Source organism: Arvicanthis niloticus, chromosome 9, assembly GCF_011762505.2.
Source record: "Arvicanthis niloticus isolate mArvNil1 chromosome 9, mArvNil1.pat.X, whole genome shotgun sequence".
In the NCBI taxonomy this organism is placed as follows: domain Eukaryota; kingdom Metazoa; phylum Chordata; class Mammalia; order Rodentia; family Muridae; genus Arvicanthis; species Arvicanthis niloticus.
The window spans coordinates 6267528-6273691 of record NC_047666.1 but is presented as its reverse complement, the minus strand read 5'-3'; positions in this window follow the sequence as shown (position 1 = coordinate 6273691).

Here is a 6164-nt window from a genome sequence, read left to right as displayed (position 1 = left end):
CTGCTTACCCAACTGGTGTCCCTTCCTTGCTTTCCCTTTCTCTGGTACCTGAATCCCTCCATCTGAGTATGTGTGCTGTGTGCTCGTTTGCACCACAGACAGCCCTAGACTATCTCTGGGACTTCCATTGTTACCATTTGAGGACCAGTGCTGCATGCCTGTGAAACCCACAGATAGCCCTCACCTCCACTTCTATTTGACACCCTGACCTTGACCTCTGAGGGACTGCAGGGAGAATCTGACTCCATAGAGTGCCTACTGGTATTTTGCAAGTCTCAGCCTCCTGAGAGCTGGGACTATTTTAACTTATCTGGTTTTATTTCTTTCCTTTTAATATCTTTATCCAAACATCCTCCATCCCACACCCTGTCACATTCCTTTTTCCTCTTTAATTTTTCCTTTATCCCTAGCTATACTGTGCTTCATCCTTCATCCATCAATCTGTATAGCACTCTCAGTGTTCTCCTACTTCCTAAAATAACTGAAATTTAAGGGGTAATAGTTATTTGATTATTACTATATTTTCATATGGTGTCTATACCACAACTGTTTTGTAGACAGTACAGTACTTTCAAAGCAGTACTAGAAATTGAGCCTGATGTCCCAAACATCAGTGTAGCAAAAGACATCTCAACCAAATTCGTTTAAGCATTGTAAAAAAACCAACCTAATCCCCTTGAACATTGTTTTAAAAAAGTTTGACTGAAAGGAAGAGTGATTTTTTAAAACTCCAGTCAATGACTTAGCACAAATGCATGGATTTCAATATAAAAGCCCAGGAATCTTTAAAAAAAAAAAAAAAAGAAAGAAAAAAGCAAAGCAACATAGCTCCCCAAGAAATTATTAATCCCATAATAAAGGCTTCCAATGAAAGCAATTTAGATGAAATCCCAGACAAAAAAATTCATAAGATAAACTGTATGCTCAAAGAAATAAGAGGACTCAAAATAAGCTGCTGAATGAATTACAAGACAACACAAACCACTTAATAAAATAAGGAAGTTACAATGGCTAATTTTATGTCAGCTTAATACAAGTTAGTGTCATGAGAGAGAAAACAAGCCCAACTGAGAAAATGTCTCCAACAGAGTAGCCTGTTTGACATTCTCTTAATTAGTAATTAATGTGGGAGGGGCCAGCCCACTGAGGGTGGGGTCATCTCTGGGCTCTTGGTGATTCTGAGTTGTATAAGAAAGCAAGCTGAACAAGCCATGGCTAGCAAGCCAGTAAGCAACACCTCCATGGCATCTGCCATGCTCCCGCCTCCAGATTTTTGCTCTGTTTGAATTCTTTTCCTGACTTCCTTTAGGGGTAGACTAATGGCTGTGGAAGGGTAAGCAAGTGTGAGCCCTTTCCTCCCTAACTTGATTTTGATAATGGTGTTCCATCACAGTAATAGTAACTGTAACTAAGAAGTTAACATAGGATATGAATGTAGAATCCAGTAAAAAGTCATGCTGAGAAAAGCCAAATTGAAATTCTGAAAGTGAAAAATTCAGTAATTCAAGTACAAATTTCCATGGAGAGCTTCACCAATGGAATGAATAGCAAGGAGAAGCCAGAACATCGGTCTTAAACACAACGCAGAGGAACTGGGCATTTAGCCATAACAAAAATAGTTTAGTGCAAAAGTATGAATAGAATATTCTAGATACATGGGACACTATGACAAGGCCAAATTTATGAATTCTGAATAGAGAAGGAGAATTTTATGGTAAATGCTTAGAAAACAGTTTTAAAAATCCATAGGAGAGATCAAGGTATAGCAGGCGTTTAGAACACCAAACAGACAAAAAAACCACAAAGTCGCAGATAAAGGTAGATGCATCAGAATATCAGTATATATCTCAGCAGAAACTTGTTTTAGAATTTCGTACATGAGTACCATAGAATTTCATCATATTCATCCCTCCCTACTCCTCCTCCTCTGTCCCACTTTCTTATCTCAGATTCCCATCTTGTTCCTTTATAATTGGGTGTGTAGTGTGTGTGTATGAGAGACAGAGAGAGAGAGCTCGAGTGAGCGAAAGAGAGAGAGAGAGAGAGAGAGAGAGAGAGAGAGAGAGAGAGATTCTAATTAGTGATTTTTAAAAATATGTACTTGAGTGTATAGCTGACCACTTGAGCATGGACAATCTTTATTTAGGGTTTCTATTGATGAGATAAAACATCATGACCAAAACCAACTTGGTGATAAAAGGGTGTATTTACGCTTATATTCCCCAATCATAATACCTCATGAAGGGAAGTCTGGACAAGAACTTAAGGCAGGAATCTGGAAGCAGGAGTTGATGCAGAGACCATGGACAATCGCTTACAAGCATGCTCTTCATGGCTTTCTCAGCCTACCTTCTATATACAACTATGAAGGCAGGCTTGGTGGTGGCATTGCCCCTAGTGGACTGGGCCCTTCCACAGCCATCATTAATAAAGAAAATGCCCTTCAGGCTCACTGACAGGTCAATACGGTGGGGAATTTTTATTAACTGAGGTTCCCTCTTCCCAAATGACTTCAGTTTGTGTCAATAAAAACTAGCCACCATAACAGCCTATCAGGCTTTTCTGAAGAAAACTGACTCTCCTTCATTCAGAAGTCATCAACTATTTGTAGCTTTTTAACTAGTATTGGGAACTTGTGTGCCCTTACCTTATCCATGCTGAAGAGTTGACTTGGGTGTTCTTGTGCATTTAACCATATTGTTGGGAGTTCATAGGTGTAACATTTCAGTCATGTCCATAAGATAATGTTTTACAATAGTTCTTTTAACTGTACAGCCTTTCTGCTACCTCTTCTATGATGTTCTAAACTTCTATGATGTTTTTATAACGGGTTGTGTTGCAGGTACACTGCATGGGGATGGGAACAGTCACTTATTCTGTGCACTTTGACCAGTTGTAGTTATCTGGAATAACCTCCATCTGCTGCAAAAAAGCTTCTTTGATAAGGAAATGAGAGGTGCGCCCAACTACAGGTATATGGATAAGCACATTTAGAAGACAATTGGATACAATATCAGTTTAGCAAAATACTAGTTTAGTAGGTTCTTTGCATGGGTCTATGACCTCCCAGCCAGGGGTTCTGGGCTATGTTTAGATTACCAGGCCTGAGTTCCCTCTTACCAAGTCAAATCTGACAGCCGTTGGCAACTCCCAAGATAGTGCACTGTTTGGCATATCTTGCTAGACTAATCATTATTGTCGTTCATAGGATTTACATCTCCATATGACTGTTAGTAACTCCTCTTTCCTAGCAGCTTGAATAATATCTTCCAACATTATGAAAGTGGGCTATATGTGGGTCTTTTGGACCTGCTTGAAAAACAGTTCCGAGAGAGATATCCCTACCTGGAACTGAGCATTTTGTTTTCCAGCTTATGGCTTCCAAGAGAACTTATCTGCCCTGTGTTGGGTAGCTCCAATTAACTATGTACTGAAACATTAAATGCTGAAAGTTGAGAAGGCCTGGGATGATGTATTTCAAACTTTGAAAGACAACAATTGCCAGTCTGAATTACGATATACAGCAAAGCTCTCACAAGTGAAGGAGAACAAAAATTCTATGATAAATCAGCCCCAAGGAAGCCATGAGTACTCAATCAACTCTACAGAAGATACCTGAGTGTATCTTTTGGATTGAAGAGAAAGATAAACACATTTATTAGGTAATAAGAAAGAATAAAGCTTATTAGCATAGTAGTCAAGCATATGAAAAATAAAAAATAGCAAAAGGAACAAATCAATAAAATGACAGTAATCAATATATATCTTTCAAAAATTACTTTGACTATTAATGATATAAATTCTCCAAGCAAAAGTCACATCGATTAGATGAAAAACCAGGATCTATTTGTTGCTTCCTACGATGCATCTTACTGTCAAAGAAAAATGCAAACATAAAGGTTCAATGACGAAAAAGTTATTCCTAACAGATGGAACTAGGAAACAATAAGCAGACATAAGTGTTCTAACACTTATGTCTTCATAAGTCTATGGAGCTTTACTTAAAATAGATAATTTAAAATGACACAAAGTAAGTATCAACAGATTTAGAGCAATTGGAATATAATTTCTTGCATTGTGTTTGACAAGAATGGAATAGAACTACAAAATAATACTAAGAGAAATCATAAAATATACACAAAATCATGTATATTGAGAAACAGGCTATTGAATAATGAATGGAACATTCAAGAAATCACGAAGGAAACATGAGAACAAGAACCAAGAAAGCATAGAATAATGTATTTAAGGCCCGGAAGGAAATAACTGTCAACCAAGATTGCTACACTTTGAAAAGTTGCCTCTGAAAAACTGATGGAGAAGGCTGTAGTACACACCTTTAATCCCAGCACGTGGGAGGCAGAGATAGGTGGATATCTATAAGTTCAAGACCAGCCTGATCTACATAGTTTCAGAACAGCCGAGGTTATGTAGAGAGACCCTGTTTAAAAACAAAAAACAAAACAAAAAAGACAAAATATTTGATGGAGAAATAAGAACATTTGAAGACAAGAACAAATTAAGACAATATGACAAACAAGTTGGAACAGTAGAAAATATTTAAGGAACACTCTGCTGAAGATAGACTCATTCAGGAACATAGGAAGATACATTTCATGAAAGGACAGATGAATAGAAGACAGCCAGGAAGAATTCCATCATGTCCAATAAAGCAAACCAACAAACCCCCATATATCCTAATTTTTAGTGGTGAGCAGAGAAAAGAATGACTAATAACCCAACAAACAAGACCTATAATAAGCAAAGTAAAAAAAAAAAAGGCAAAACTATTATTAATTAACCTTTAATATAAAGGGGCTTCAGTATACCAATTAAAAGATACAGATTGAATTTAAACAAATGAACAAACACTCTAAACAGTACCCAGCTGTCTGACGTTGCCATAAAACACACCTCACCAATACATACATACATACATACATACATATCACATATATAACATACATATATGTGTACACACACACACACACACACACACACACACACACACGGAACTCAGCCTACCAGCCAAATGGCAGATATGAAGAGGTGTGAGGATTCTTCTACCTGATTAAGCAGCTTTCAGACTAAAAGTCTGAACAGATAAAGAAGGCCACTTTACATTCATTAAGAGAATAATTAATCATGCAGATGTAAGATTTATAAATACATATGCAAAAATGTCTGAATATCAAATTTCATAAAAGATCAGCTCAGTACTGACAAATTAATATTGAGAGACTTTAATACTCCACTCTCATCTTTAGATAGGTTTTCCAAAATAGAAATCAGAGCTAAATTATGCCCACAAACCAACTGGATTTAACAAGTATCTTCAGAATTTCCCATCAGATAGTGAACATTCTTTGTAGCATAAAAAACTAGATTGTGATATGACAGTTTTCCTTTGTGACACTAAATAATTCTTTTTGATACCTCAGTGCATCATTGAGACAACACAATTTTAAGGCTTAACAAGAGAACGAGACCACCAGAGCTACACTGAGGCCAAAGATCAAACAAAAGTTTAGTGAGGTGTAAACTGCCAAGCTGTCTCCAAGAGAAGGGAGAGCAGCCCTGCCTAAACCAAGTTTGAGTTTTAATGGGGTGGCTTAAGTTGGGTAGAGGAGTAGTGAGTGAGCACTGTGGGGAGAAGGCACTGTTGTAAGCAAAATTATTATGAAGGATTTCTGGTCATTAAAATATCAGCATGCTGTGGTCAAGCTGACCTGCTGAAGTCAGGGTCATATGACTTCTGAGAAGCACAGAACTTCCAGTCTCCATTTCCCAGAAGGAGCTGATTCCCACTGGGTCATCCATCTAGGTGTCTTAGGTGACTCCATCTTGGCCAGGAATGTGGACCAGCCTAACAAAAATGACCCATTGGTGACATTACAGTTCTCCCTTATGACGTCACTGTGTTCCAATATGCTATCACAGTTGCTGCATTGTTTATATTGCTCATTAAAAAGGTGACATCAAAGAGCTCCATTGTGTTGGGATGCCTCTAACCCCAGTACTTGGGAGGCAGAAGCAAGCAGATCCCTGTGAGTTTGAGGTCAGTCTTGTCTAGGTTGTAAAACCTAGCTTCTTTCTTTCTCTCTCTCTCTTCCTCTCTTTCTTTCTTTCTTTTTCTTCCTTCCTTCCTTCCTTTTTCTTTTGTT